We start from the raw sequence: 10,537 nt of genomic DNA on the forward strand, positions 1-10,537 counted from the left end.
GAGGAACTCAATAGTGTGGATGCTTAAAGCATCCACACAATAACTAGAAAGCGAAAATTTCTGAAGAAATTTTAAGTGTGCCTATGCCGCCGCTAATCAGTATAGTTTGCCATTCAAACGGCTACAGAGAGCAAAACTCACCGGAGCAGCCATTCTCCACCATGAACTATGGTAAAACCAAACACCGCTTGCGCCTCACAGATGACAGCTTACAGTTTTGTGTAAAGATGAGGTGACTTCGTACAGCCCCAATTTGTAGACGCTGTGCGCAGAGGTTCATAAGCAGACCCGACAATGTTTGCATGAACACACTTTGAAGCATTACGTTATGGACCACTTTTCACACATAGTTGCTGTACCCACACAGCCGGCTGTAGCTTTTCATCTCATAGCCCGACACATACACAAAAAAAAAAACCAAAAAAAAAACCAAAAAAAAAAAAACACAAAAGCAGAGAGAGCACAGACTTTACACCTGAGAGGCGTGATTGCAGATGCCGCTGAGGTGGGTCCACCTCCCCTGCAGCGGCACTGCAGACCACGCCCTGCCACACACATCAAACACGTAAAATAAATATTTATGCACTTTTCATTCACTTTTTGTTTTTTGTTATTTTTACACAGTGTTCTGAATGATTAACAATGGTCTACAGCCAATCTTGTGTATTATTATACAAACTTTGGTTGTAAGATTCAGATAACTATTTAATAAAAGCTAAATATTTTATATGAGAGTAAGAAAGAAAAGTATATCTTTGTCTCATACTCTCATCAGACAATACATGAACCTCTCAATAAACAAAATATTTGCTCGGCTTAAATGACAAACCGCTATTTTACACAGTGGAACACTTATTTTTAAACAAAACCAATGCAGTTCGCCACTGACAGTGCTTACCTTTGCACATCACAGTAAACACTGAACCAAGATGGCGCCCACGCGAACGCGAAATCTGAACTACGGTGTCCTGCAGAGGACAAATGGTCAAAATTGCTAAAATTTACAACATATATGCAGCTCAACAGCGACACCTTGTGACTTATTCCAGTCACTACCTTACATATACATAACGTCTTACCTGACATTCAGTTCACCGGACACTCATACTGAATCACCAGCCCATATAAATGAAAAATAAGTCCAGCAGCCAACCAAGAGTCATCACGAAAGACTAGGGGTGACACGACAGCGTGAGCGGGCCTGGGTGTCAGCCAGCCCAGCCTGGGTGTCAGCCAGCCCAGCCTGGGTGTCAGCCAGCCCGACCTGGGTGGCAGCCAAGCCGCGCTAGCCAGCTAGCCGCCATGCGGCGGTGAAACGAGAGCGTGAGCCGGCCTGGGTATCAGTCAGCCCGGCCTAGGTGTCAGCCAAGCCGCCCTAGCCAGCTAGCTGCCATGCGGCGCTAGCAGTAACATCGTGAGAGATATGGGACTTCTTGATAAAATATGGGACTTCTTGATAAAACGAGCAGATATTTGAAGTTTACACCCCTACATTCTCGCCTGAAAATAGGGGAGGCTGTCATAAAGTTCAAAATCAGTAACTTAGCGCGCACAGCTGTATAGAAACTCCGTCGTGCTAGCTAGCACACAGTACAGTTATTGTAACTGTCAGCACAACGAAAATAAACTACACCTAAACTCGGTTTATATCTGACCCAAATAGAGTGCAGTTAATAACGTCTTACCTGAAATTCAGTTCACCAGCCGCCTGCTTCTCCTGCATTGGGTTTCCCTTATCCACGATTGAGCTCCGCGTTAGCCACCACCGGTCGATCGGTGTTTCTTTCCCGCATACGAGGGGAAGAGACATATACCGGTGGCTAACGCGGAGCTAGCTAGCCACCGGTATATGAACAACTCAGTTATTTTTTCCACATCGACCAGCATCATCGGCCCATATAAACGAAAAATAAGTCCAGCTAAGACAAAGACTGTTTGCGGAGCGATCGGGGGTGAAAGGAGTTAGAGACGCCTCACTGAAAGCCAAGCCTGGGTGCTTTTGAGCGAAGCGGCGCTAGCTAGCCGAGCTAGCTAGCCGGCCGAACTAGCTAGCCGGCTAGCAGCAACATCGTGAGAAATCTGTTGCTAATATGGGATGTTTTGACAAAACGAGCAGATATTTGACGTTTACACACCTACATTCTCACCTGAAAATATCTTAAAAGTTTACTTTGTGACCTAGAAACACAAATAAGAGGAATATATTAAACCAAGTGGCAGCCGCCATTGTTTGACTGGTAGAGGCGTGCTTTGAATTGTGGGATATGCAGTTTTCCACCAAGCGTACACCATTGCCGTTACCGTAACTATTCAATGCTTCGTGCAACCTTAAGAATTCCAATGGTTCCTGAAAGCACCAACGCTGTGCGCGCCGTTCGTATTGTTGTCATTATGGTAATCCAAATACGGGGACATACCACTAGAGTGAGCCAACACACCACAAATTAAGTGAGTGAGCAAACACACCACAAAGTAAGTAAAGTTTCACTTTCGTTCGTTCCCATTCATTTGAATGGGCAAAAACTTGCATTAAAATATTCAATATCTTAAAAGTTTACTCTGTGACCTAGAAACACAAATAAGAGGAATATATTAAACCAAGTGGCAGCCGCCATTGTTTGACTGGTAGAGGCGTGCTTTGAATTGTGGGATATGCAGTTTTCCACCAAGCGTACACCATTGCCGTTACCGTAACTATTCAATGCTTCGTGCAACCTTAAGAATTCCAATGGTTCCTGAAAGCACCAACGCTGTGCGCGCCGTTCGTATTGTTGTCATTATGGTAATCCAAATACGGGGACATACCACTAGAGTGAGCCAACACACCACAAATTAAGTGAGTGAGCAAACACACCACAAAGTAAGTAAAGTTTCACTTTCGTTCGTTCCCATTCATTTGAATGGGCAAAAACTTGCATTAAAATATTCATATTTAAAAAACTATAGAAGTAATAAACACCAAAAGTCATAGCAACTCATTCCAGCTCCAGCCGCACACAATGATATATCATATGTGAACCTTGTCTCAAAACTGTGGGGCGAGTTAAGGTCCAAAATTTCAGGCGGAAAAAGAATAATAATAATAATAATAACTAGAAAGCAAAAATTTCTGAAGAAATTTTAAGTGTGCCTATGCCGCCGCTAATCAGTGTAGTTTGCCATTCAAACGGCTACAGAGAGCAAAACTCACCGGAGCAGCCATTCTCCACCATGAACTATGGTAAAACCAAACACCGCTCGCGCCTCACAGATGACAGCTTACAGTTTTGTGTAAAGATGAGGTGACTTCGTACAGCCCCAATTTGTAGACGCTGTGCGCAGAGGTTCATAAGCAGACCCGACAATGTTTGCATGAACACACTTTGAAGCATTACGTTATGGACCACTTTTCACACATAGTTGCTGTACCTTTTCATCTCATAGCCCGACACATACACACAAAAAAAAAAAAAAAAAAAAAAAAAAAGCAGAGAGAGCACAGACTTTACACCTGAGAGGCGTGATTGCAGATGCCGCTGAGGTGGGTCCACCTCCCCTGCAGCGGCACTGCAGACCACGCCCTGCCACACACATCAAACACGTAAAATAAATATTTATGCACTTTTCATTCACTTTTTGTTTTTTGTTATTTTTACACAGTGTTCTGAATGATTAACAATGGTCTACAGCCAATCTTGTGTATTATTATACAAACTTTGGTTGTAAGATTCAGATAACTATTTAATAAAAGCTAAATATTTTATATGAGAGTAAGAAAGAAAAGTATATCTTTGTCTCATACTCTCATCAGACAATACATGAACCCCTCAATAAACAAAATATTTGCTCGGCTTAAATGACAAACCGCTATTTTACACAGTGGAACACTTATTTTTAAACAAAACCAATGCAGTTCGCCACTGACAGTGCTTACCTTTGCACATCACAGTAAACACTGAACCAAGATGGCGCCCACGCGAACGCGAAATCTGAACTACGGTGTCCTGCAGAGGACAAATGGTCAAAATTGCTAAAATTTACAACATATATGCAGCTCAACAGCGACACCTTGTGACTTATTCCAGTCACTACCTTAAATATACATAACGTCTTACCTGACATTCAGTTCACCGGACACTCATACCGAATCACCAGCCCATATAAATGAAAAATAAGTCCAGCAGTCAACCAAGAGTCATCACGAAAGACTAGGGGTGACACGAGAGCGTGAGCGGGCCTGGGTGTCAGCCAGCCCAGCCTGGGTGTCAGCCAGCCCGACCTGGGTGGCAGCCAAGCCGCGCTAGCCGGCTAGCTGCCATGCGGCGGTGAAACGAGAGCGTGAGCCGGCCTGGGTATCAGTCAGCCCGGCCTGGGTGTCAGCCAAGCCGCCCTAGCCAGCTAGCCGACTAGCTGCCATGCGGCGCTAGCAGTAACATCGTGAGAGATATGGGACTTCTTGATAAAACGAGCAGATATTTGAAGTTTACACCCCTACATTATCGCCTGAAAATAGGGGAGGCTGTCATAAAGTTCAACATCAGTAACTTAGCGCGCACAGCTGTATAGAAACTCCGTGGTGCTAGCTAGCACGCAGTACAGTTATTGTAACTGTCAGCACAACGAAAATAAACTACACCTAAACTCGGTTTATATCTGACCCAAATAGAGTGCAGTTAATAACGTCTTACCTGAAATTCAGTTCACCAGCCGCCTGCTTCTCCTGCATTGGGTTTCCCTTATCCACGATTGAGCTCCGCGTTAGCCACCACCGGTCGATCGGTGTTTCTTTCCCCGCATACGAGGGGAAGAGACATATACCGGTGGCTAACGCGGAGCTAGCTAGCCACCGGTATATGAACAACTCAGTTATTTTTTCCACATCGACCAGCATCATCGGCCCATATAAACGAAAAATAAGTCCAGCTAATACAAAGACTGTTTGCGGAGCGATCGGGGGTGAAAGGAGTTAGAGACGCCTCACTGAAAGCCAAGCCTGGGTGCTTTTGAGCGAAGCGGCGCTAGCTAGCCGGCTAGCCGGCCGGCCGAACTAGCTAGCCGGCTAGCAGCAACATCGTGAGAAATCTGTTGCTAATATGGGATGTTTTGACAAAACGAGCAGATATTTGACGTTTACACACCTACATTCTCACCTGAAAACCGGTCGATCGGCGGCCGCCTCGCATGTTTCTTTCCCCACATATGAGGGGAAAGAGACACATACCGGTGGCTAGCTAGCTCCGCGTTAGCCACCACCAAACAACTCAGTTAGTTTTTCCTCATCGACCAGCATCATCGGCCCATATAAACGAAAAATAAGTCCAGCTAAGACAAAGACTGTTTGCGGAGCTATCGGGGATGAAAGGAGTTAGAGACGCCTCACTGAAAGCCAAGCCTGGGTGCTTTTGAGTGAAGCGGCGCAACATCGTGAAAAATCTGTTGCCAATATGGGATGTTTTGACAAAACGAGCAGATATTTGACGTTTACACACCCACATTCTCACCTGAAAATATCTTAAAAGTTTACTTTGTGACCTAGAAACACAAATAAGAGGAATATATTAAACCAAGTGGCAGCCGCCATTGTTTGACTGGTAGAGGCGTGCTTTGAATTGTGGGATATGCAGTTTTCCACCAAGCATACACCCTTGCCGTTACCGTAACTATTCAATGCTTCGTGCAACCTTAAGAATTCCAATGGTTCCTGAAAGCACCGACGCTGTGCGCGCCGTTGATATTGTCGTCATTATGGTAATCCAAATACGGGGACATACCACTAGAGTGAGCCAACACACCACAAATTAAGTGAGTGAGCAAACACACCACAAAGTAAGTTAAGTTTCACTTTCGTTCGTTCCCATTCATTCCAATGGGCAAAAACTTGCATTAAAATATTCATATTTAAAAAACTATAGAAGTAATAAACACCAAAAGGCATAGCAACTCATTCCTGATCCAGCCGCACAAAATGATATAACATATATGAAGCTTGTGTCAAAACTGTGGGATGAGTTACGGTCCAAAATTTCAGGCGGAAAAAGAATAATAACTAGAAAGCGAAAATTTCTGAAGAAATTTTAAGTGTGCCTATGCCGCTGCTAATCAGTATAGTTTGCCATTCAAACGGCTACAGAGAGCAAAACTCACCGGAGCAGCCATTCTCCACCATGAACTATGGTAAAACCAAACACCGCTCGCGCCTCACAGATGACAGCTTACAGTTTTGTGTAAAGATGAGGTGACTTCGTACAGCCCCAATTTGTAGACGCTGTGCGCAGAGGTTCATAAGCAGACCCGACAATGTTTGCATGAACACACTTTGAAGCATTACGTTATGGACCACTTTTCACACATAGTTGCTGTACCCACACAGCCGGCTGTAGCTTTTCATCTCATAGCCCGACACATACACAAAAAAAAAAAAAAAAAAAAAAAAAACAAAAGCAGAGAGAGCACAGACTTTACACCTGAGAGGCGTGATTGCAGATGCCGCTGAGGTTTGTCCACCTCCCCTGCAGCGGCACTGCAGACCACGCCCTGCCACACACATCAAACACGTAAAATAAATATTTATGCACTTTTCATTCACTTTTTGTTTTTTGTTATTTTTACACAGTGTTCTGAATGATTAACAATGGTCTACAGCCAATCTTGTGTATTATTATACAAACTTTGGTTGTAAGATTCAGATAACTATTTAATAAAAGCTAAATATTTTATATGAGAGTAAGAAAGAAAAGTATATCTTTGTCTCATACTCTCATCAGACAATACATGAACCTCTCAATAAACAAAATATTTGCTCGGCTTAAATGACAAACCGCTATTTTACACAGTGGAACACTTATTTTTAAACAAAACCAATGCAGTTCGCCACTGACAGTGCTTACCTTTGCACATCACAGTAAACACTGAACCAAGATGGCGCCCACGCGAACGCGAAATCTGAACTACGGTGTCCTGCAGAGGACAAATGGTCAAAATTGCTAAAATTTACAACATATATGCAGCTCAACAGCGACACCTTGTGACTTATTCCAGTCACTACCTTACATATACATAACGTCTTACCTGACATTCAGTTCACCGGACACTCATACTGAATCACCAGCCCATATAAATGAAAAATAAGTCCAGCAGCCAACCAAGAGTCATCACGAAAGACTAGGGGTGACACGACAGCGTGAGCGGGCCTGGGTGTCAGCCAGCCCAGCCTGGGTGTCAGCCAGCCCGACCTGGGTGGCAGCCAAGCCGCGCTAGCCAGCTAGCCGCCATTCGGCGGTGAAACGAGAGCGTGAGCCGGCCTGGGTATCAGTCAGCCCGGCCTAGGTGTCAGCCAAGCCGCCCTAGCCAGCTAGCTGCCATGCGGCGCTAGCAGTAACATCGTGAGAGATATGGGACTTCTTGATAAAATATGGGACTTCTTGATAAAACGAGCAGATATTTGAAGTTTACACCCCTACATTCTCGCCTGAAAATAGGGGAGGCTGTCATAAAGTTCAAAATCAGTAACTTAGCGCGCACAGCTGTATAGAAACTCCGTCGTGCTAGCTAGCACGCAGTACAGTTATTGTAACTGTCAGCACAACGAAAATAAACTACACCTAAACTCGGTTTATATGTGACCCAAATAGAGTGCAGTTAATAACGTCTTACCTGAAATTCAGTTCACCAGCCGCCTGCTTCTCCTGCATTAGGTTTCCCTTATCCACGATTGAGCTCCGCGTTAGCCACCACCGGTCGATCGGTGTTTCTTTCCCGCATACGAGGGGAAGAGACATATACCGGTGGCTAACGCGGAGCTAGCTAGCCACCGGTATATGAACAACTCAGTTATTTTTTCCACATCGACCAGCATCATCGGCCCATATAAACGAAAAATAAGTCCAGCTAAGACAAAGACTGTTTGCGGAGCGATCGGGGGTGAAAGGAGTTAGAGACGCCTCACTGAAAGCCAAGCCTGGGTGCTTTTGAGCGAAGCGGCGCTAGCTAGCCGAGCTAGCTAGCCGGCTAGCCGGCCGGCCAAACTAGCTAGCCGGCTAGCAGCAACATCGTGAGAAATCTGTTGCTAATATGGGATGTTTTGACAAAACAAGCAGATATTTGACGTTTACACACCTACATTCTCACCTGAAAACCGGTCGATCGGCGGCCGCCTCACATGTTTCTTTCCCCACATATGAGGGGAAAGAGACACATACCGGTGGCTAGCTAGCTCCGCGTTAGCCACCACCAAACAACTCAGTTAGTTTTTCCTCATCGACCAGCATCATCGGCCCATATAAACGAAAAATAAGTCCAGTGTGAAACAGTCGCTTGGCGAGCGATCGGGTGGTTTAGCGAGTGTCAGCCTCTTAAGTTTAAGACAAGCCCGGCTGCTTTTTAAGCGACGCGGCGCTAGCTACCCAGCTAGCGTCAGTACACAGGAACTACTTCCGGTAGTTATACAAAATAAAAGCGTCCACAGGGACACAGCGGCCGCCTCGCATTACTCCCGACATACCACTAGAGTGAGCCAGCACACCACAAATGAAGTTTTCTTGTTCTCCATTCATTTCAATGGGAAAAAACTTGCATTAAAATATTCATATTTAAAAAACTATAGAAGTAATAAACACCAAAAGTCATAGCAACTCATTCCAGCTCCAGCCGCACACAATGATATATCATATGTGAACCTTGTCTCAAAACTGTGGGGCGAGTTAAGGTCCAAAATTTCAGGCGGAAAAAGAATAATAATAATAATAATAACTAGAAAGCGAAAATTTCTGAAGAAATTTTAAGTGTGCCTATGCCGCCGCTAATCAGTATAGTTTGCCATTCAAACGGCTACAGAGAGCAAAACTCACCGGAGCAGCCATTCTCCACCATGAACTATGGTAAAACCAAACACCGCTCGCGCCTCACAGATGACAGCTTACAGTTTTGTGTAAAGATGAGGTGACTTCGTACAGCCCCAATTTGTAGACGCTGTGCGCAGAGGTTCATAAGCAGACCCGACAATGTTTGCATGAACACACTTTGAAGCATTACGTTATGGACCACTTTTCACACATAGTTGCTGTACCCACACAGCCGGCTGTAGCTTTTCATCTCATAGCCCGACACATACACAAAAAAAAAAAAAAAAAAAAAAAAAAGCAGAGAGAGCACAGACTTTACACCTGAGAGGCGTGATTGCAGATGCCGCTGAGGTGGGTCCACCTCCCCTGCAGCGGCACTGCAGACCACGCCCTGCCACACACATCAAACACGTAAAATAAATATTTATGCACTTTTCATTCACTTTTTGTTTTTTGTTATTTTTACACAGTGTTCTGAATGATTAACAATGGTCTACAGCCAATCTTGTGTATTATTATACAAACTTTGGTTGTAAGATTCAGATAACTATTTAATAAAAGCTAAATATTTTATATGAGAGTAAGAAAGAAAAGTATATCTTTGTCTCATACTCTCATCAGACAATACATGAACCTCTCAATAAACAAAATATTTGCTCGGCTTAAATGACAAACCGCTATTTTACACAGTGGAACACTTATTTTTAAACAAAACCAATGCAGTTCGCCACTGACAGTGCTTACCTTTGCACATCACAGTAAACACTGAACCAAGATGGCGCCCACGCGAACGCGAAATCTGAACTACGGTGTCCTGCAGAGGACAAATGGTCAAAATTGCTAAAATTTACAACATATATGCAGCTCAACAGCGACACCTTGTGACTTATTCCAGTCACTACCTTACATATACATAACGTCTTACCTGACATTCAGTTCACCGGACACTCATACTGATTCACCAGCCCATATAAATGAAAAATAACACGACAGCGTGAGCGGGCCTGGGTGTCAGCCAGCCCAGCCTGGGTGTCAGCCAGCCCAGCCTGGGTGTCAGCCAGCCCGACCTGGGTGGCAGCCAAGCCGCGCTAGCCAGCTAGCCGGCTAGCTGCCATGCGGCGGTGAAACGTGAGCGTGAGCCGGCCTGGGTATCAGTCAGCCCGGCCTAGGTGTCAGCCAAGCCGCCCTAGCCAGCTAGCTGCCATGCGGCGCTAGCAGTAACATCGTGAGAGATATGGGACTTCTTGATAAAATATGGGACTTCTTGATAAAACGAGCAGATATTTGAAGTTTACACCCCTACATTCTCGCCTGAAAATAGGGGAGGCTGTCATAAAGTTCAACATCAGTAACTTAGCGCGCACAGCTGTATAGAAACTCCGTCGTGCTAGCTAGCACGCAGTACAGTTATTGTAACTGTCAGCACAACGAAAATAAACTACACCTAAACTCGGTTTATATCTGACCCAAATAGAGTGCAGTTAATAACGTCTTACCTGAAATTCAGTTCACCAGCCGCCTGCTTCTCCTGCATTGGGTTTCCCTTATCCACGATTGAGCTCCGCGTTAGCCACCACCGGTCGATCGGTGTTTCTTTCCCCGCATAGGAGGGGAAGAGACATATACCGGTGGCTAACGCGGAGCTAGCTAGCCACCGGTATGAACAACTCAGTTATTTTTTCCACATCGACCAGCATCATCGGCCCATATAAACGAAA

Source organism: Copadichromis virginalis, linkage group LG3, assembly GCF_057382275.1.
Source record: "Copadichromis virginalis isolate Kocher_CV1m ecotype Utaka linkage group LG3, C_Virginalis_male_GT1.1, whole genome shotgun sequence".
Taxonomy (NCBI): domain Eukaryota; kingdom Metazoa; phylum Chordata; class Actinopteri; order Cichliformes; family Cichlidae; genus Copadichromis; species Copadichromis virginalis.